Source organism: Octopus bimaculoides, chromosome 3 (genome assembly GCF_046866305.1).
Source record: "Octopus bimaculoides isolate indiv1 chromosome 3, ASM4686630v1, whole genome shotgun sequence".
Classification (NCBI taxonomy): domain Eukaryota; kingdom Metazoa; phylum Mollusca; class Cephalopoda; order Octopoda; family Octopodidae; genus Octopus; species Octopus bimaculoides.
The window spans coordinates 11895235-11919683 of NC_142930.1; positions in this window are offsets into that span (position 1 = coordinate 11895235).

A 24449-nucleotide genomic window follows, 5' to 3' on the forward strand; every position below is an offset into this window, starting at 1 on the left:
TGAATCTCTCTGATTCTTTAAATGTGCTAGCTTCCTGGTAATAAATCGATATTAATTAATATCTGATTTTTTACCCTATGTTTTAATTTGTTTAACCATAACCAAGTTCTCAAAGTGGATATATGCGACGCAGTAACTATTTTCTGCAGACATATTCCCGGAATTAGGGCGCCAAAACGAAGACTTTTGATTTTTACCATTAAGTTGTAATTAGCAGAACCATATACACGTTTGCCTCTGGGGGTGAACAACTTGTATAGGATTCTGAGAATTATGATTCTATTACAGTTCGTGCTGAAGAGAAGCAGACATTCGGTAAGAGTGTTGATCTCGAATCCGGTCCGTGAATAATGTTTTATTTATGTAATCTTCACTGTCTTGCCCGCATACGTTTTGGTATTTCGCTGAATTTCGTTTGAGAACCATTAGGTCTTAGTAGACACAACATGTGATCTATTTCTAGCAGATTAAATGTCCACTTTAGTGGTCATCGTTATACATAAACATATATATACATACATATATATATATATATATATATATATATATATATATATATATATATATAAATATAAATATATATGTGTATATATATGTGTATATATATATGTATATATATATATATATATATATATATATATATATATATATATATATATATATATATATATATATATATATATATATATATATATATATATATATATATATATAGGGAAGAATTGACAATAAAGCAAAAAACGAAGACAGATGGTGTAGACAACAAACAGACGTATTAGTTTAACGTTCGGGAAATGTAAAAGTCTTTAACGTTTCGACCCTACGCTCTTCCACAGAAAGGAGCACAGAAAGAAACAAGGAGAGAAAGTAAAGAGTGTGTTGTGGCTAGCGATCTATCCTGGCGAATGCCGGACAGAGGGGTCACACAGGAGAGGTAGGAAGAATGGGAGATAATAAAGTCGTGGTGATCCCCAAACGAAGGTGCATGTGCGAATGTATAAGCATGTATGTGCGTGTGGAAGAGGGTTGGTAACTTTGACGTGTGTGTATGTGTAGGTGTGTGCATGTGGTGCTGGGAAGTGGTCAGTGCTAGTGGGTGCGTGGTGGTGTGATGTGTAGTGATGTTGTGTTGGATTGTGTAGGGGTGGGGTTACGAGGGAAGGTGACGATGAAGGGAGAGAGAGAAGGAGGAGGTGGGTAGGAGGGAAGAGAAGAGAGAAAGAAAGTAGGAGTGAAGAGAAGAAGTAGAAGTCGAAGCAATAGAGGAGAGGTGGGTAGGAGAAAATAGACATACATACATATATACACAGACATATCACAGTATATAGACTTGGTATATATATATATATATATATATATATATATATATATATATATATATAGCGATGCGCTAGTGATAAATAAACTAAATATGTGTAGCATTGTATAGGTAAAGTCGTTAACACAATGTGAGTTAAAGAAAATTATTTGGTGAATGATAAAAATGGACTAGAATGTCTCTGTTAGCAAGAGGATAGAGTTCAAATAATTGTTTACAATGACAGCCGAAATTTCAGTCATTCATTAATAGTTATTCTATAGACAATTTACGAAATGAGTATTATATATTTATTAATACGAAAAACGGTTACTTGTCATGAAAACATAAAACCTATAAGTTATTCTGTCATAACTGTATAGATTAACACACACACACACACACACACACACACACACACACACACACACACACACACACACACACACACACACACACACACACACACACACACACACACACACTCTCTGTCTCTCTCTGTCACAAATACGCACACACTTGCAGATCCAATGCACACCTACGCTAGCACACGCATATATAGAGATACATAGACAAACACATACGTATATAGGTGCGTCGTGGCTGTGTTGTAAGAAGTCTATTTGCCATCGGCATAATTCCGATTTCAGTACCACTGCGTGACACCTTGAGCAAAGGTCTCCTGTTATAACCCCGGGCTGACCAAAGCCTCTCGAGAAGATTTTACTGCCGGAAACTGAAAGAATCCCCTCGTGCATATATATGCCGGGGATTGGCGTTTGTATGTGTGTCTTTGCCTTTTTCGCTTGACTACTGTTGTCGGTTTATTTGTGACCTCCTTTTATAGCGGGTCGACAAAAACAGACCAGGCTTAGAAAAAGAAAAGTTTGTACAGTCTTATTCACCTTGTTCGCATACACAGTAAGATAATACGCTATACAAGTTGTCCCGAGAGAAGATATTCTTCTTATAGACAATGTAGCTGTAAACATAATACTAGAACACGAATTATATCATCAGACCATAGGCCGCTTGCACTTCTGCATCATTGCGTTTCATCATTTACGTATACCGAGCTCTATTGTATGCCACTAATAGCTGTTTCCTCTTATGTTAGAGTAACAAATATTCCAGCTTAGAAAGCTTTTCGCACAACAGCAAAGGTATCATTTACTATTCTTAATATATCAGAACCCATGGTTCTGCACTTGCGTCTTCCTAATGTGTCTATAATAAGTATTTAACCTCCATTAAAATGTAGTACAGTGTCAGGGCGGTGAAGATAAACCGTGTAAAACCTCAAATCCCCTATCTCAGATTAGGAACCTTCCTTTCGATAGACTTTCATACACGGCAATGGTCTATATGAGGCTATAGTATGAGATATTTGTTCTATGTGACGCGTAATGAGATTGAACCCGAGGCTATCATCTATCATTCAATCGCATTGCAATGTCTATTGCAACAGCTATGTTTGTTAGTATTTATAAGGAGTGTCTTAAGAATCATAGCATGGTATACTATCACATGTTTTTCGATAATCAACCTATTCCATCCCAATGTTTAGTTTCTTTTCTTTGCTGTCTTCTTTAAAATCTTTGTTTACCAGAAACTATTTCAAACAAATTTACACCCCTCTCCGACATCCTTTCTGGTCCTTTCGTAAGATATTAATGCTCTGTAGTTAAACAACTACTCTGTAATAGATTATTAATGCAAGAGCTTCGTAAATTATTTGCAAGTAAGTTTTGTGAATACATATTTGGGATTTTCCGGTTGTTTCTTGAAGAAAGGGAAATTGAAATTGATTCCTCTACAGCAGCCATTCATGTGATGATTTCGGTTTGCTTACCACCAGCCTATTGAATGCAGTTTCTACTGATTAGTGAGTAACGCTCAAAATGCATCAGACAGAAATTAGGAATATTTTCGCACCCTGGTTCTCTTCAGTCGGTTGCCGTTCAATTTATTTTCAACAATGCTATGTCATGCTTGCGGCGTTAATGTATTTCTTTTTAAAGACGCTTCACTTTCTGGTTTATTTTCTTTCAGTATTATTCTCTCTTTTGTTCTACATTCTCTCTGCCAGAACTTCTGTTCATATCGGTGTGGCTTCTCGTGTCTTGCCACAGAGAAACATTTTCCTGTGTATCCTAACCTGAATGCTTTTCTTGATATTTATTCCTAAAACGCTTCTTACCAGAGTGTCTACTTTTGTTAGTATACTTTCTCTATTTTTTTCTTTCGTATTGGAAACTTTTTTTTTCATTTCACTAATTGTAGATGGATATTTTTCAATATAATTGTTCGAATATTTTATTTTTTTAAATTTTTGTCAGCTGCAGAGATTAGGGAATTTTTGTCAGCTGAAGAGATTAGGTAATTCAGTTGCTCGACCTGCCTGTAGTTTGATTCCGTGAAAGGAATTTCTTGCATGGTGGTTCTGTTACAGTTATTTCTTCCTATATTCTGTATTCTCTTGTTTTATTGTCCTTATTGTATTATGTTCTCCTTAATATTAAATCTAGCTGATCTGATATCTGTGCTTTTATTTTGTTTCCTGCAAATGTGCGGTTTGAGTTTTTTCATATTATTGCATGTTATATATTGGTAAAATACACCAAGTACAAGGAAAATTATTCGGGCTATATTGTTACTTCCTTTTGTTTTCTGAGTACAAATGTCAAAAGTGTGGACATATCTCTCAAATTTCTGCGACCCATCACAATTGATTAAATAGTACCTATATCTCGCCAAACGTGCTCATGTAGTGTAAAACAAATCTGAAAGATTAGATTTTCTGAGACGTCGGATCAGATCCCTTATCAAAGTAAAAATATGTCTGTAAATATTGGTTTCAAATTTCGGCACAAAGTCAGCAATTTTAGGGGAGGGGATAAGTCGATTGGACGGACCCTAGTGATCAACCTGTAATTATTTTACTGATCCTGACAGAATAAAAGGCGAAGTCCGCTTCGGCGAAATTCTAATTCAGAATTTAAAGACGGACTAAATGCCGCTAAGCATTTTCTCTGGCACGGTGACGATTCTTCCAGCTCGCCATCTTTATGACTGACTATTAGACTAAATATAAAAAAAAAAATAGTTCCAGGTGTTAAATGACCAAACATTTACCTCTTTAACTGAGTTGATCTCTTCACTGGACGGCGAGGATTCAGATGTTTGAAGAACTGATTTACTTACTTCAGAATTAAGATGCAAGCTGGCACTTGTGAACTTCATGCCAATCGCAGATGGAAGTGGCTCCTCACAATGTGTAACAAAGTTGTACTTCTCAAATACATACACGGTCAGATCAACGAGCATCTATACAATTTCATTTTCACTCAATGTTACTCAATTTCACTAATGCAAAGGTATGGGCTAGGAGGTGGTTCCAAAAGCGGGTAGTAATGCCTTCTTGGGGGCGGTGGAAAGATCCAGGGGGTAGGTTGCAGGAAAGTGGGATGATAATGGGGTGACCAAAATGGGGTGATAGTTGTAAAAAATATTAATAAGTTAATTAGGTTTAAGTTTTATTTGTGAAATACAGTTGTTTTGAATTTCCTGCAGAAAGCAGTCTATATTTGTGGTAAGGAGGGTGAGGGGGCGCTAGGAATATGACCTGGGTGCCAAGGGTGCGGCAGCCTGGAAAAGTTTGGGAAAGAAAATCTCTTAAACATTTAGTCATACTGCACCTTCACCTCTGTAATTAAAATGTATATGTAACCCCAAATAAAGAAAATACTCGGTATGAGACATTTATTGAAAGGTTTCATTGTGTATCCAGACAAAGTACATAGCGGACGACACTACCTGACAGTCTATCTCTCATTCAAGTCGGTAGGTTTTGATTTGCAGTTGTTGTGACTGGTATGCAAACTGACCGCGTAACAGTCTCCTTGATAATTCTAAAAATGTAAACATATAAGTAGGTAGATTTCATTGATTACACCACTCTAGAATATCAAAAGAATTTGCAACTGGAATCGATAGTACTGGTGATTATTTAAGTACCAGAAGCAGCGGTGAATTCTCATATATGTATATGTATGTATGTATATTTATATTATATATATGTGCATATGTGTCTATGCGTAATTACATGCACAGACGCGCCCTTACACACACATGCACACACGTGCCAGCATACACAGACACGCACACCCATATACATATGTATATACACACATATATACATATACATGTATAACTATATACATATATACACACACATATATATTTACATATACATATATATACACACATATATATAGATATATATTCATATATACACATATATATATGTATACATGTATATATATATATATATATATATATATATGTATACATACACATATATAAATATCTATCTGTATATATATATATATATATGTGTGTGTGTGTGTGTGTGTGTGTGTGTGTGTGTGTGCGTGCGTGCGTGCCTGTATATACGTATGGATGTTATAATTCATTCAGTCAGCTATTGCTCCCCAGAATGTATTTGTAGAGTTTTTGCCAAATAGAAATATCTTTCTTACTGGGATGACGAAAATGATAGATGTTACACGTTGAAATCGGGGAGATAACCAATACATTTAAATAACCATTATATCGTTTTGAAAGAGATCATGAAACATTTGATAAGGAATGTCAATTCCGGTTTGAAGGTCGTGATCTCAGGTTGTATTCACCTTAAGCATAATTTTGCATCTCTGAAAAGATGTTTAGCAAATACACAAATACACATGTATGCGTGTACGTTTTTATGAATGTAAATGTTCGTGTTTATATATATATATATATATATATATATATATATATATATATATATATATATATACATGCATGCATATGTATATACATAGATATATACATATACGTAAATATACGCGCGCAGACACACACACACTCAACGCACACACACACATATGTATGTATGCATGGATATACACTGCAAGGAAGTAGAATATACAAGTACCCACGCATCCATAGACAGAAAAATCATAATATATTTATATGTATACAGTTGCGTGTACATAAACGACTGCTGTGTAAGTCTTCTGATGGCATGGAGGTAGATGCTGTTATAAATGTACGTTTTATATTTTGCAATCAATAATCTTAAGTGGATGATGGTTAGACAGATGAATAGAAGAAACCTGTTAGAGGCTTTTTCGTGATGAAAATCTCAATAGACACTAAAGATGAAACGTTTTTCGATGTGAAACCTTATTTATGTTTTAATAGTTATTCTGGAAGTTGCTACTAACTCACTCAATAAGATCCCGGTCAAATTATCTGCTGCCTGTATTACATTAACTGTGATTGGTAGTCTGTGATAAATAATTGCATATAGACGATTTCTTAACTAAGATTAAAGGGTTCATTAACGTATCGTTTCAATTTCACTATCTTTGGTGGCTTTGTTAAGTGACTATTTTCTATATTCCTTCGGCTAATATTTTTAGTAGATCTTCGATAGTGTTTTGTCATATTGTCATCGGAAATCTTTACGTTATCTGAAATATACTGAAAGAAATATTTGTCAGTTCAATATATTCCAAGCAATTAATTCAAAGCATCTAATTCGTCTGTTTCGCAGTGAAGAGCTCTTTAATAAATCTATTTAAAACAAAAAATTACTTGACATACATTTTACTTAACGGATATCAATACCAGACACTTTGGATGCGTTGTCTATTGATATATGACGTTGTTGGGGAAACAGTAAAGATTTCCTTTCCGTATGATATATCACAGAAAACTGAGTCCATTATAGACGGATCCTCTTCAAAATATTACCCAGCTTAGGATATTAGTTAAAAGAGAATCATTCATTGAATCATTGACCAATGATCATGGTGCCACAAAAACTTCTACAAATAGCTGTTTGTCATCATAACACCATGGCTACCAGCAACATTGCATAACCATTTTGTCTCTCCTCTGATTCCAAAGTAAAATTTGAGAAAAAGAAAATTTTACAAGAATAAAGTGATTCCATTATATACGGAAAATTGTTTTCGCTAAAATCGAACTGACTAACAAGATTGCTTTTTACGGAGTAGAGGACAATTACAGAACTAGATGCAGTAAAAACTAAACTATATTCTTGCATTATGGGCCCTCAGCAGCTCCGGTCGCATTTTATTACTGAATACCAGTAATTATCATTAACTTTGAATCTTGAAGTTTTACTGCTGTTGAAAGCGATAGAACAATCTGCAAAACTAAGTATGGGGGTTGTTTTGTTACTTGAATGCCATATTTTGTTTTTAGAAGCAGTTTTATCCTTTCGAACATCGGTGGCATATCATTTCTTCTTTAGACTTTTTCAAAATCCGTTCTTCAGAACTTTTAGATTTATGTCAGAAAACGAGTTCATCGCTACTCCTTTGATTCATTTGAATATATATATATATAAATCGAGTAGAAAATATTTCATAATAGTTATTTGCAGACATGTTTGGAGTTCATTGGAAAGCAAAACAGATACGTGCCTATTAACATACAGCTACAAAAGGTGAAACATTTGAGTGAAAAGTGTTTCAGCCATAAGAGCTGCAGTGTGGTTTTGAGAGGGTCAATAAAAGTCGCTGTCCACATTTGGTTTTCTTTTCACTTTATCGTATGCGTATAGTTTCAACCACACATAATAAATTCAATTCTTCTCTAAAGATTAGTATTCGTTCCGAAAATATAACGATCCATCAACCCGTCCGTCTGTCTGTCTGTCTGTCTGTCTATCAATCAAAATATATAAATATAAATCTCTGTAGAGTTATACTTAATACGCTCGTAGACTTTCAAACTGGGAAGACATTCTTCGCTGTGATAATAATCCCGGAAAAGATTCTCCTTCTAGATTAGGTGTATAAAAACTGAGCTGATCTCTGAATGACGTCATTATACTGCTAGACAAGTGTTACTGCGTTGTTATCTTTCATTTTAATTGAAAACGTTGTTTATAATACATAAATTTCAGCTTGGAATTAATTAATTCCAGCTCCACTAAGCTTTGCATGCGTCAGCAAATATATCTATTGTTGTGTTCATATAACACGGCAGCTTCCATTAGGCTATAAACGACTGAAGCGTAACTACGTAGAAATGCTTGCCTGCTTTCTGATGATGTCATTCATGGACTAAATGCATTTCTAAGCACAAAACCTACATGAAGAATAAATTCGGAACAATCATTGCAGGGAAGAATACTTTTCCCTTGTTAAATACAAATGTATACGCCTTACTAAATCGTTACTGATTTCTAAAAATATCCATCCATCCATCCATCCATCCATGTATGTATGTATGTATGTATGTATGTATGTACGTATGCATGTACGTATGTATATACGTATGTATGTACGTATGTATATACGTATGTATATACGTATGTATGTACGTATGTATGTGCGTATGTATGTATGTGTGTGTGTATGTATGTATGTATGTATGCATGTATGTATGTATGTATGTATGTCATTATTCAGTTTATTTCAAGATTTCTTGCCAATAGAGAAAGAACCGGTTTCTAACCTAGATCCAAGGCTCCTTCATTGGAATTTCAACATCAACAACAGGGTAGTTTTGTTTGTATGTATGTATGTATGTATGTATGTATGTATGTATGTATGTATGTATGTGCAGATTTGTATGTTTTATGTATGTATGTATGTATGTGCAGATTTGTATGTTTTATGTATGTATGTATGTATGTATGTATGTGCAGATTTGTATGTTTTATATATGTATTCCCATGCATATAGTTCCATATTTAGACATTCTCATATATATCTAAATGATAAACTTCTGGGAAGTTTTACAGACCTTTACAGCTCCAGTGATGGATTGGATCTGTAGTCTTCGAATTAGCTTTCTCATTTCTGGTTCTGAGAAGCCAAATTTCTCAAGATTGGAATTTATGCAGTGTGTTACATATCCCGGGGCTGCAATAATTACAGGTATAAACCTGAACTTGTAATCTGGATAGAGTAACTGCAGATTTCTCAATAGTTCAGCGTCGGTGTTCTCTTTTTTACTGATCTTCAGCTTCACGTTAACATCCGCTGGGCGGCTAATTTCCACAATTGTACACAATTTCTCTTCTCTATCCCATATCATTATATCAGTTCTGCTGTGTTAACATTTTATTGAGGTATCCACTGGTACATTCCACCAGTATTCCTTTCTATTATGAGTGGCAGTGGCTTCCACTATATTGTAGGTTCTTATTTCTTTGTCCTCTAGCTGCAATGTCATGTCTCATCGGTAGGTAATACCGTGATGACATTTTCGGACGTCTGCTTGGAGCTAAATCAAATTGCTTTGAATAATAATATATGCAACTCTTAATAAATACGTAGATTGCTCCTTTTCTTTCGTGTGTCCACTCATTCGTGTCTCGGCCAGAATTGGTCACGACCATGACTAATTTCATAGCACAACCTGGAAATGACTTTTAATGATGTTTCATACTACAATCATTTTTACACCATAGCCTGTCTAAATAAAGATTTATTGTTTTCAGAAATACATCCGAGTGTTGTTGGTTTATTTGAAATTTGTTAGAGATATTCATCGAGGAAATATTTGAATCTTATGTGATCTCCTCCCCCCATGCCTTGGGCGGAAGAATGGTATCTAACCCTTGAACGCCTCAAAAGGTAGCTATTTGCCAATAGGTTCACCTCCAAACTCTCCCTTGCCTATTGGCCTCAAACACCAACATCTTAAGATGGTTACTGAAGAAAAGGATCTCGTCATAATGATCGATAGCACTTTCAAACCAACACGGCAGTGTATCCAGGTGGCGAACAAAGCCAGAAGGAATCTTTTCCTCTCCGCTGGTCCTTTGTCAATCTTTCAATGGACGTCTTTAAGCCTTTACGTCACTCTAGTTCTTCGAATATTAGATCCAGGCCTCAAATCTATATCTCCAGAAAGACATTCAGCACCTGGAACGGGTTTAGCGCTTAGCCACCCGAATGGTCGCGGTTTGTCTAAGCTTACATATGAGGAACATCTCCAACGGTTGGTATCATCTTCACTCGATCGACGGAGGATGCGGGGAGATCCCATCCTGGCTTTCAACATCTTCAACCATTTGCGGAGTTTTTTCACCCCTGCGCCGGATAGGGGTTTTCGTGGGCATGATCGCAAAGTTTATCCTCGACACTTTCGACTCAAAAGGCGGAAGGCCGCATTCTCCGTCCGTATCGCAGCCCCGTGGAACAAGCTATCACAAGATGTCATTAAACTGCCACCCACTCCCTTGTTCAAAGAGGATCTAGACAAATGTGGCGACTGTATAAAACTATATAACAATAGCTGTTTTATTTTTTTTTTTACATGGTTTAAGCACATTGTGCTCTTCTCCTGCCAATAAATTTGATTTGATGTTAAAGAGAGCAGAACCAGTTGAGGTGAAATGGTTCTGTCTTTCTGTTGTGATGTGACGTGGGCATGATTTTAGTATAGGACGAATGACACGGGGAGCAAGGCTTGGATAACTTTTAAAGGTGATGCCTGTATCATATGGACAATGCTGTTGGAATAGTTTTCACATCATACAAATGTTACAGCTTTCACAGCGCGTTGGAGAGAATGAAGTTTGAGCTTCTTGAGCCAATCCCAATAATCTAGACCTGTCATGTCATCTTTATTTTTGTGGTTGATTTTGGAGGTGCTTCAATTTTTATATGTTGTTTCATGTTGGGAGATCGCAGCGCTAACAGTATTCAAGGTGAAGACGGGCGAAGGTAGGGGAGTAGAGGATAATACTAGGAACGTCTCTAGGCCGAGAAGTCCTGTGGTTTTACGGGATCACCTTGCAGGTGAGCAGGTCAACTTTACAGTTTAGCTTGGAGTAGTCACCTTATACGAGAAGAGCTGTGACAGTGATGACAGCATTTCGGCCTGCAGGCCTTCATCTGTATTGAATTCGGTTTCCTTCTAGCTTTATCTAGTTTCTGGGATAGGTAGAGCTATGTTATTTGATAATTAGGATTGGTGTGTGTACCCATAGAAAGTAGATGTATACGGAGAGAACAGAAAGGCTAGGGAAAAACTAGGTTTGTAAAGTCTGTGTTGACAGAAAGATACTATTGGAAGATTTTTTGTTTAAAGCGGGAAGTATCTTATTGTTTAGAGTTCGGTCAACAGTGGAAATAGTTTTCTATGTTGATGTTTAGACAGGTTAAATGCAGGTTATCAGAAGTTAAAAAAAATTGGCTGTTGTCATGTCTCAGGATTCGTAACAGGATGTTTGTAGATGAAAATAAACGGCTAACAGAGGCGGGAAATTGTTGATGGAATTTGATTCCTATTCAGCAATTTTTAAACCTGAATATTTTAGAAAAGGTAAGAATTGAAAAACTATGTTGCTATCAGTTTTTATGGTAGGTGGTTTCGTCGATTTTCAGCGCGGTTATTTGCACACACACAGACACAGACACACACAAGCACACGCACGCACACACGTATAAGTGCGTGTGTGTATGTGTGTGTTAATATCTATGTATATATATATATATATATATATAAATGTGTATGTGTGTGCATTTTTATATATATATCTTCAGGCGTGTGTGCACATTGTAATTATACAATCATTGAACTCCTGTGTGTAATAGTATCAATCTATGTTTCACTCTGTCCACCGTATTAGAACAGCTCATTAACTAATTGGCAACTTTTCAGTTGTTGCACACTCTTTCCCTAACAAATAAATCAGTTAAATGTAATGATTAATTTATAATAGCTGGATCTTAAAGGATTAATACGTTTCGATTTAATAGATGAGAGGTACAGTTAGCTGTGTCATTTAAACTCCGGCTTAGAAGCCAAAGAATTAACTCTATGCGTCTTGTTATCAGTACTGCACAGTGTTTTCACCAAACACACTTTATTGTGAATTACGCAGCAATATAATTGTAAATTTGATACAACTTACTACTGACTAACTGATAAGTTAGCGTAATCTCCTTGACTTCAATGTTACAACAGAAAACAATAGCAGTAAGATGGCTCTTCTTATCCTGAGATAGAAATTTCAGCGTTATATATTGGAAAGACAAAATAATGCTGCAAAATCTGATATACGCTCCATCATATTGCGTTGAAATTGAGGATGTCTTTCAAAAGTAATCTACATAAACAAGAGTGTCTGTGGATTGAATGATTCTGGCTAAATTAGCTAATATTTTGATTATCAGTGTCTCTCGACATTACTCACAATAATATTTGTATGAACACTGTGCGTGTCAGATGGAATAAGATGGGTTTATTGAATAAAATACTGACATGTTTATAATATTTTCTTCCTGTTATCGTTTTCTTCCATGATTTCTCTTATCAATTAGTCCTACAACTAAAAAAATTCTACTCATGAACATCCCAATTTTTTCCCTCTGTGCAGACCGGTTGTGATCTTAAAGAGATTTGGTTAGTATTACGAGCAGATTGAGTGATGCATTGAAGTTGTCCCCGTTGTCATGTAGATCATTATTTGTTTATCCCTAGTCAGAGAAAGAAGGATAGAAAATCAGATCATTGACAGAGACTCCGTGATAGGTCCGAATTGACTAAATGCACATGATAGGTACGAATTTGACTAAATGCACAAAAAGACCTAGGTAGCAGAATTGAACCTTGTTGTTAATATGGTTTGATATCAAAATATGAAATTGGAATCACATTGTATTATTAACTCACTTCATGTGTGTATTAGAAAACAAATTAAATTACCTAAGTGAAATAACACGTTAAATACTACTTGCAGCATATTACCTTTACTGCAATTATTGTGTTTAAGACTATAGCTCTTTTCCATTCCAGTTTCTTATCATTATATCAAATTTAACTGACGTATGGTCATGATAGTGGCGTGTCACAGCATTCAACACTTTAAAATTGAAACGAAGAGATAATTAACAGATTTAGTCAACTGGACAATGATTAACAAGGGTTAAGTAGAATATAAATGGATAGAGAGTAACGGGCTTATAGTTTCGTGGAGAGATATTTTGGTTTCAAATGTTGTCACAAGGCCAGCAATTTCGAGGGAGAGTGTAAGTCGATTGCATCAACTCCAGTACTCAACTGGTGCCTATTTTATCGATTCCGAAGGATGAAAGGCCAAGTCGACCTCGACAGAATATGAAGTTAGAGCGTAAAGACGGACGAAATGCCGCAATCATTTTGTCCGGCGCGTTAACAATTCTGCTAGCTCGCCACCTTTCCGTGGAGAAATATTAGTACACAAACGACTCTGAATCATCCTCCTCATCATCATCATCCTCATCATCATCCTCATCATCATCATCGTCATCATCATCATCATCATCATTACCATCCACAACAGCATCCTTATAACCATCAATTGTTTCTGTAGATTCCTCTACAACTAAGTTACTGTCAGGACTAGTCAGCTCTAACGCTGCAAGAATTTCAATGATACCAATCAAGACTCTGATTTAGTCAACATGTAACTTGCACTTAACATAATTAATCATTATCTTCTATCATGTTTCATAAATTTCTGTTTCAAAGCATTTTTCAATAATTCGATAATATGTTAACGCTGATATCATGAAGACCTAACTAAAAATTTCAGACTTTCTCAAACATAACATAAGTATAAGATTTAACATAACTATAGGCACAAGAGTGGCTGTGTGGTAAGTAGCTTGCTTCCTAACGACATGGTTTCGAGTTGCGTCCCACTGCGTGGCACCTTGAGCCATCGTCTTCTACAATAACCTCAGGCCGACCAAGCCTTGTGAGTGGATTTGGTAGACGGAATCTGAAAGAAGCTCATCGTATATATGCATGTATGTATGTATGTATGTATGTATGTATGTATGTATGTATGTATGTGTGTATGCATGTATGTATGTGTGTGTGTGTATATGTTTGTGTAGCTGTGTTTGTCCTCACCAACATCGTTTGACAACTGATGCTGGTGCGTTTACGTCCCCGTAACTTGGCGGTTCGGCAAAAGAACGATAGCGATAGAATAAGTACTAGGCTTACAAAGAATAAGACGAATTGCTCGATTAAAGGCGGTACCCCAGTATGGCCGCAGTCAAATGACTGAAAGAAGTAAAACAATAAAAGAATAATTATAAATTCGCACGAAATATCACAGTTGGAATCAACTGACATTAAATATGCTCATATCAGACCATCATATCAAATGATAGAGCCCCCTTGAATATTAACACTTCACTTGAAAAGACAAGTTCACACACCAAGTAGATCTTGCATGTGTTGTGATGGGTTGATCATTGTTCCCTTACAATGTAACTAAAATTCTACTTCTTACTCTTTATGAGAAACTGAAAGTAAAATTTAGTAAGAATAAGAATTTTACTAATTTTGGCACACTAATTGTATTTCATTGTATTTCGTTATATCGTAATTTGCTGGTAATATATACTAGCAGAATATAAAAAAAGACAATGTTGCCCTAGCCAGTGATATTCCATAGAGCATTAGCTTATTAGCACGACAGCACATTTCAACGGGTGTAGGTTTTCTTGTATTATTCATACGGAATAACATTTATATATCTCATATTGACTTCAAATACCTTCTCCTTTGAAGTGGGGGATAAAAGGAATAATTCATTGTTTATAGTAAAATTGAAATGGAAGTTCGAATTCAGCTGATTTGTATTACTATTTTGGGATCTGGAGAAAGGATCTTTCCCACTGTAATCTTCAATATCATAAACTGAATGTTTTAACATAAAGTTACATAATTCACAAGCACAGACTTATGATATAATTAATGTTAAGCATTATATATTATGCATTGTTAAGTATTATATATTTTATCCATAGTTTGTACACACGTATTTTTTCTCTTTTTATATATCATCGATACAGCTTATTGGTAATATATTTATTATGAAGGAATTTAAGTGAAAGGTAAGTTTTCTTAGTTGTATGTAGACCATAGATAGACAATTTTAGTAAGAATTGGAATAAAGGTCACAATACCTCCACAGCATCTAAGAAGAGTTGTCTTTCTTAGTCTTGACACATTTTACTATAAAAGTCTTTTAAAGAGGATTAATAGACTTGAAATAGCCTCTGAAGAAGTTATAATAAAGAGCATAAAATATAACAAAGTAAACTCATATGTATCGTCTTAAGTAATATCTTACGGAAAATAACGCAATACTATTTAAAAATCTTAGTGGCAAGAATTTGAAATTTCATTTCCTGAATATAGAGTTAAGTGCTTTGCTTTACTTCATTAATGTTTAATGTTATATTCCCGTAAACTAATTAAATAATTGCTACATTTCATAATTGTTATTTCATTAAACTAAGATTTCCTTACACAAACTTTCCTTCAATATTAGCTTTTCTTAAATCGTGCTTCATTTGTAAATATCATACTAAATTTTTCCTTAAACTCAATGTCAAAGTTTATAATTACATAAATCTCACGGGGTAGGTCTTCTTAAAACTCATTAATTAAATATCAGCAACTTTCAAAACTGTCAATTAGGATGTTGATACAGAGTTTCATTAAAGTATATAAAATACATCAACAGACACACTATATTGATTTATATGCATGCGATGAGGAAAATAAACACAACAGAACAGCAACAGACTTACATATATACGCAAATTTATTTATACGCATCTTTTCCTCCATCCATCTATCTAATCACCCGTCCATCCATTTATCTTAACACGTGTATGTATCAATTTTAATGAATTAAACGCCTTTATATAATTGTAATAAAGATATTATGTATGAATGAATGTAACGTCAAGGAAAATTGAATAGACTTTCCATTTATTTTAATGAAGTGTATTCCAGATGATCACACAATTGAACTACTTACTAGTTGTCTAAGTGTATGATCGATTGAGTATGACACAAACACGAAACGTAATCCTCCGCCAGAAGTCAGTTTTTGACAAAACTGGCCGTTTGCTATATGTGTGTAGTTCGACAGATAGGATTCTCTGCAGTTTCTGTCAACTTGTCAGTTTCATTGTCAATGTTTGTTTCAACTAGAGGCTTTGGCAGAATATGCACCGTAATTGTATCCTTTCGTGAATATACTTTGAGTATGCCTCGATATATGCATTTAAGCACTCACATTCTATTAGGTATATGTTTGATACATACGCACATATATATGAATACATGTGCAGATATATATGCATACACGCAAACATAAACACTCAAATGAAAAAGGCTACCTTAAAGATAGCATATTTATTTGTTACACCAGTTTTGTTAATGGCGTTTACTTAGTGTATGTTATTTGTTCATAAATACATACATACACACACACACACACACACACACACACACACACACACACACACACACACACACACACACACACACACACACACACTCTCTCTCTCTCACACACATACGCATACACATAAATAACTAGTCAGAAAATCTCCTGTAAGAGATGAAAGTAATGTGCGATAAACATTGTATATATGAGTTTGATGGGATATATATCATCCGGGTTGATGCTGTGGTGGCTTTCAGATGTGTTCCATGTTGCGGTCAACTGCATCGATCAGTATTTAACGTCTATGGTTACTATTAGTTGTCAGTCATTCAGTAAATTCTCAGTATCCCACTTCCGTAGGACCGGTGAAAATAGTGCACCAAGCAAAAATAATGAACTTATCAATGGAAATATTGATAATCCGAATCCGGGTAAAAGAGTAGAAATAGCTAACAACAGAAGGGACCAGGACACTAAAACGAAAATAACACACACTAGAATGTGGTGGGGCGTAATAATTTAAGAACCAGCAGTCAAGAGCAAACAACCCAAACACATAACAAAACCTCCAAAGGACAGGGAATACAAACCATTAGAAATACTAGTACACAAACAGCTAAGCATAGGGAGCTTAGAAATAATACTAGACCGATAGAAAGGATGACAGCGGAGGCTTGTAATGGAAGTCACAACACGATAAATAATAGAAGCAAATAATTAGGTCTCTGCAACTGTGCCATGGAGGCAACATACCCATTAGACACAAGATGTTTGAAGAAAAAACAGATCTATAGATAAAAGAATCATTTCTTCGGGAATGACGTACTTTTATATAGGGGTAAGCTCTCTTAATTGCAAAAGAAGCCATTCAAACTGCTCCAGTCTTTGGAATGTCATCCTCGCTGTATGTGGCAGAGCATTATCATGATGGAAGAACACCTTTCTCTTTGAAAACAAAGATGGTCGTTTTCCTTCCAGCACTGACCTGAATGACTGGTTGAATGAATAAATCCAAGTCTCTCTGCTAGATCCTCAACAGTTACGATGGTATTTTGTTCTACCAGGGTTTGCAGAACGTCCTCGTCGAGCTCTACAGATCTTCCAGGAGGCGACTTGTCTTCTAGGCTGTACTTTTCGGTTCGGGGTTCCTTGAACCACCGTTGATACTGGCTTATGCTTATTGTCTAACCCCCATGTACTGCATTAATATTCCTCGTACTTTCCGTTGCGTTCTTGCCTATATTGAACTCATAAAACAAAATATGCCGAATATGCTCCTTTGTCACTTCCACTATAGCATTATAAAAATAACTGTTAAAATCGAACTGCACTCCTCAAAACTTGCATTAAGAATAAGCGCAAAGTAATGCAGGTAGTTCATCCCGTCCCCCTCCGACTTTTACTTCATGCAATTAAAAAACTGCATTATATATATATATGTATACATACATACATACATACATGCATACATATATATATATATATATATATATATATATATATATATATATATATATATATATATATATATATATATATATATATATATAATGCAGTTCAAATTTACAGGAAAACAATGACGAAGACAGGTGTAAGAACAAGAAGCAAGTATATTAGTTTGACGCTCGGGAAATATAGAAAAGTCTTTTACCTTTTCAGCCGATGCTATTCGACCGAAAGGAATAAGAGAAAATAAATAGAGAGGGAATGAAAAAACCGTGTTGAATTCTGTGGTCCAACATAAAAAAAAGATAGAGGGACAGACGAGCGGGCGGATGGATAGATAGATTGATTGGTTGATTGATAGATACATAGATAAATAGATATATAGAGAGGCAATTAAAGATTTGCTTCGTAACCATGAAGGAAGGACCAGTCGGTAAATGATATTTCCGGCCTATTTCATCTCTAGCCATCTTTGAACAGATTAATATTGTGAAATGCAGTATTGGAATATTTGTGTCCGTTTTGGTTTCATTTTGTTTTTTTCTTCTGATGTCCGCAATTAGAACGATATCGTGGTTAGAGACAAATGATTTCTTATCTGAGATAACTGGTGTTACACTGACGGAAAAGTATTGACTCCATGATGTCTTTTATGCATCAGGTGAAATAAAATGAGGTGAAATAAGAAAACAAATATCCATAAGTATAAACAATAAATCTTCTGTTGTTCTGTTTAAGACTGAAATGCCACTACTCGGTTTCAAATTATTTGTCGGTCTGTACTTTTTGTATGACATAATTAAATATTTTCCCAAATTAGGAAGTAGAGTGTAAGACCATCTTACTCTGCTTCAGAAAGGCTTAAGAAACGCCTATATATACTTTAACAAATTTTTACTGACAATTGCCTTTGAAACAAATGCTAAAATAGTTACCTTCCTTTACAAAATGCTCACTTTTAATATAGAACTATATTAATTTCTACGAACCAAATGAGAATCTCCACTACGTGCATAAACTGTCTCATTACCTAAGTTCCGTTATTTATAGCCTAGTGAAAAATGAATCTATTAGGAAATCGATTCTCTCGGCCAATGAGCAAAATTTTAAAGGTAAGGCAGAATATTATTATGACGCTTTAATAAAGAATGGTTATAAAGAGAAAATTAACTATATCAGTTAATGTAGTTAAATTAGTTAATATAGTTATATTAGTTAATATAGTTAAATAAAGATAGGCGCAGGAGTGGCTGTGTGGTAAGTAGCTTGCCTACCAACCATATGGTTCCGGGTTCAGTCCCACTGCGTGGCACTTTGGGCAAGTGTCTTCTAAGATAGCCTCGGGCCGACCAAAGCCTTGTGAGTGGATTTGGTAGATGGAAACTGAAAAAAGCCCGTCGTGTATATATATATATATATATATATATATATATATATATATATATATATATATATATGTGTGTGTGTGTGTGTGTGTGTGTGTGTGTGTGTGTTTATATATATATATATATATATATATATATATGTGTTTGTATGTCTGTGTTTGTTCCCCCCCACACAGCATCGCTTGGCAACCGATACTGGTGTGTTTACGTCGCCATAACTTAGCGGTTCGGCAAAATACGTCGATAGAATAAGTACTAGGCTTACAAAGAATAAGTCCTGGGATCGATTTGCTGGACTAAAGGCGGTTCTCCAGCATGGCCGCAGTCAAATGACTGAAACAAGTAAAAGAGTAAAAGAGGCTCTTGCATTTAAAACAAGGCAATATAAGAAAAATAAACGTATGTAAAGGACAGGGATTAAGCTTAATAAAAAGGCAATACAAGTTCTAATGAATATAAAAACACATAAGTTCGTTTTTTAAATATGTATGCATCTCGAAATAGTTTTGCCTCAATTTATTGAAGAAAGCCTGCTGGTATTGGTAATAAATACGAGTTGGCTAATATGAAAACTATCGCATGGTAAACATAGAAGTATTTTCTACGGACTTAGTTTGGTAATCCTCCATATAAAGGGAGAATATAAACTTTGATTGTAGACGAATAGGTAGACGTGTTAAAAATAAGAAAAATAAAGCTAAAACTTCTCATAATGTAACCATGAATGAAAGTACGAGCGGACTCTTGAAAGGAATATTAACATGGAAAATACGAATAGTTGTAATTTCTGTGGTGACACTCAACACAAAAGTAGTAGAAGAAATAAAAAGAAAGGTATTATCTAGTTTAAACCATCATTCTGTAATCAGATGGAAACAACGCTGCAACATAAATATTCAGTAGATATCCGATAGATCAGTCATTCTCGAGCATCCCGTGTAGTAGAACTATAGAACTAAACTAAATAAAGGAATGATACTCAATGTAACATAAAATAAGGAATTGGTAAAAAGGGTAGTATGAAAGGATGTTATGCGCAGCGAAATGAAATAACTTATACCTAACTTAGCAAATCTTGTTGATAAACATAACTCGTCAGGCACGAATGGTTTGGACTTGTGCAAGCCATTTCTTAATAATGCTATAAAGGAATTAAGCGATTTAGTTTTTAAAGAATATTGAATCCTACGGTGCATTCTAATATACAATAATAGCCAGAGTCTTTAATATAGTGAATAGAGCTGTACATTTAGTTGTAATAATAGAGATTGTTATTCATTACATATTAAATGTGTACGTAGTAAATCATTCTATAAAAGCAGCGCAAACGCTTAAAATAGTTATAGGTATTAAATATGATCAACAAAAAACATAAAAAATGTGTACCGATGTACAATCGCTCTGTTGTAACTCAAAACTTAGATTTCTACGTCTCTAAAATAAGCTAAAAGAGTTAGATTCAAGACGGATTAGAGAATTGTATATTCTGGCGAACCATACCATGCGTGGTTGGAGAGGTTTGCGTTTATGTAATCCTGGAACCACTTGAATTGTTTACAGCAGATTATTGTTTTTTTATTAAATAAACGAAGCCTATTAGCAATTTACTATGGACTTATTTGTTATGAATTTAGTATGAATTTATCATTATTCTAAAAGAACCTTTAAAATCTATTTGGATAAATTCAGCGATACTCAATTATGTGGTACGAAAATATATACTAAAATACATGTAATGCCCGATTTCTTTCTTTTTACTTTATGCTTCTCTTTTCCTCAATTTAATTGCAAAGATCACGAAATAATTGACATGAATGAACTACATAATGCATACAAACGATCCAATATAATAGAAAGATCAAAAACTGATATACATTTCCATAGTTTTTCGTGAAGACAAGTATAAATATTCTTTATAATTGATCTTCTGGACATTCGTTAGATGAGTATATATACCTTCTACTCTGAAAAGACTCCTTTAATTCTTTTCAATTCTAGCAGTCCTTATGAACTAATGGTGGAACAATTATCTATCACTACTAAGAATAATATATTTTATCTGAGTTTTAATTTCCATCTCACTACTATTCTTGCTTTCTTATTTATTGGAGTGGAGGCGCAATGGTCCAGTCGTTTGGGCAGCGGACTCGCGGTCATAGGATCGCGGTTTCGATTCCCAGACCGGGCGTTGTGAGTGTTTATTGAGCGAAAACACCTAAAGCTCCACGAGGCTCCGGCAGGCGATGGTGGCGAACCCTGCTGTACTCTTGCACCACAATTTTCTCTCACTCTTACTTCCTGTTTCTGTTGTGCCTGTAATTCAAAGAGTCAGCCTTGTCACACTGTGAATATCCCCGAGAACTACGTTAAGGGTACACGTGTCTGTGGAATGCTCAGCCAGTTGCACGTTAATTTCACGAGCAGGCTGTTCCGTTGATCGGATCAACTGGAACCCTCGACGTCGTAAGCGACGGAGTGCCAACAACAAACAATAACAACAGTAACAATTTATTGGTAATGAGGACATCATTCACCACTTAATGTATTGTGCCTCATTTCATTATGATCTTAGCGAATCTACTTCTTTGCCATTTAATGAATATAGCCTTGTTGGGTAGTAAGTTTGCCTCGTGTGAATCACTTGTTTATAGCTATATCCGTTGTGAATATATGCATATACGTTGTTTAATTGTTTGTATATATTTTATGTACTGGGCTATACGAATGTATCATAATTTGCGTATCTAATTGTAAGTATGTGGTTAGTTGTATTGTTCAGGTAAATGTTTCCGTTGATTAATATGCCCTATATTTGTGGTTATGGATGTGTATATTGGGGTCAATGTCCAGCTGAGTGAACAAATATTTATGTCTATGCATCTGTGTGGTGTGTATTTATCACACACACACACACACTCATATACACACATACACAAAAATATAAGATATACATAAATAGACACACACACGCGCGCACATTCTCGAGGTGGTATTCAGAAAGTTCTGTAGCGCGCCAACAGATGGAAGCACACGGTTGCTCTCGCAGTGACCTTCATGAGGCAATGTGCCGAATGACATTGCTGTGTTTACTTCACAAGTTGTGAAATTTGTGTTTTTTGTGATCACGTGTATACTGTAGCCTGCGATTTTGTCATGGACAGGGACAAAAAGCCAAATTTTGTGTTAAACTTGGGAAGTCTGCTACAGAGACATTGAGCATTTTTCGGCAAGATTACAGCGATGAGGTAATTGGTCGTACGCAATGTTTCGAGTCGCACGTGCGCTTCAAAAGCAGAAGAACGCCTCTAGAAGATGATTAGTGACCTGGAAGACCTGCCACGAGCGTCACCCCCGGAAATGTAATATTGTGCATTAAGAATTCGCCCCCCCCCCGGATCAGAGTGTCTATCGAGAGTTTTACTGCAATGTTTTGAAGTGTTTGAGGGAGAACATTCGGCGAGGTGACCGGATCTGTGGATCACGAAGAATTGGATTCTTCACCGAACTCTCCTCACTTGTAAATCTCTCGCCAAAAAGAATATGAGGTCACTTTCGTACCTGCCCTATTCGCCAGATTTGGTACCCGCGGACTTCCATTTCTTCCCCCATGAAACTGCAACTCAAAGATCACCGTATTAACACCGTTGTCAAGATCCACAACGAAAAATGACACTGAAAAGTGGAAGCAACGCATGGACTTGCTATGCAAGGTGACTATTTTAAAGGAGATGATATTTAAACTTAGATAAATAAGTTATCTTTTTTTATTAAACGTAAGTATATATGTAAGTATCCATGCTTATGTGTGTGTCGTGGTGGGGGGTATACGAAAATTGCATATTTGAAGGTTATTATGTGTGCTAAACCTTCACAATACTTCCTTGAATAGTACCTGGTTTGTGACCTAAATAATCGTTAAGTTAATCATTAACATTTTCAATCCTTTATTCGTAATTCAAAAAGTCCAAACTAGATAGATGTTTTCATGTCAACCTGACCTATTTATATATTGACTGAGGTTCTTGAATTTTTACTTGTATTGCTCTTCTATCTTTATCATAATAATTTTGTATTTTGTACGCTTGTATTGTTTATTTGAATTTTGATGTATGCTTTATCCTCTGTTTTGTTCAATTTTTATCTTTAGCTTTTTGTTATTTCCTAAAATATTTGTATGATACTCCAGGTTTGGTTTTTCGGTAACTTTATCTGATGTGGCGGTTAAATTGTCTTAAGAGTATAAAATTATTGAAACGATCGTAATGAAGAATTCAAAATATGAGTATTAATATTTCATTTTTTAAAATTTTTTGTTTTAGTTAACTTACTACACCCCACCTAAAACAAATATTCACGTATACTTAAATGTATTTGCATGTGTCTCCATTCTGAAGCCGGTTTGAATATCCAGGTATGAAGGTCTCATTGTGATACATCGATTTTTTTTCAATCCTTACAATAAATATCATTGTAAAGTACTCTTGGATTTCACTATCTTATCCACGGACATAGAACTGGCGCCCGTAGTTTTAATAAATGTTGAAACTCACAAACTGATTTTTTCTTACTGTAACTTCCTCTATACAGCATCGTGACGATTTCAAACTAAATATTTATTTTTCTTTACTGGAGATCATAAAATACCTCATCCCTCACAACTTGCGGAATATCCACATTGAAGCACTAGTCGTATATCCGAAATTATATAACTATATTGTGCATTATTTACATAAGTACACTGAACTCATCAGCAATCGACAAAATTTATTTCATACAACGTATATTGTTCTATTTCTTCCTTTTCTTATGATACTCTGAATGCATCTAGTCTCCAAATAAGCTAGATGCATATCCACTTTACTCAAGACTGCCTCAATCACCCAACTCTCTTCCTCTTCATACTTTACGCAGTTGCTAAATCCATCCGCCACGTAACTAATTCTCGTTGGGAAATTTACCCTTCATCCTCAACGTTAGATCGTTCTACCTCTCTATATTCACTCAAAGATATTCAAAACGAACATCAATCGAACCG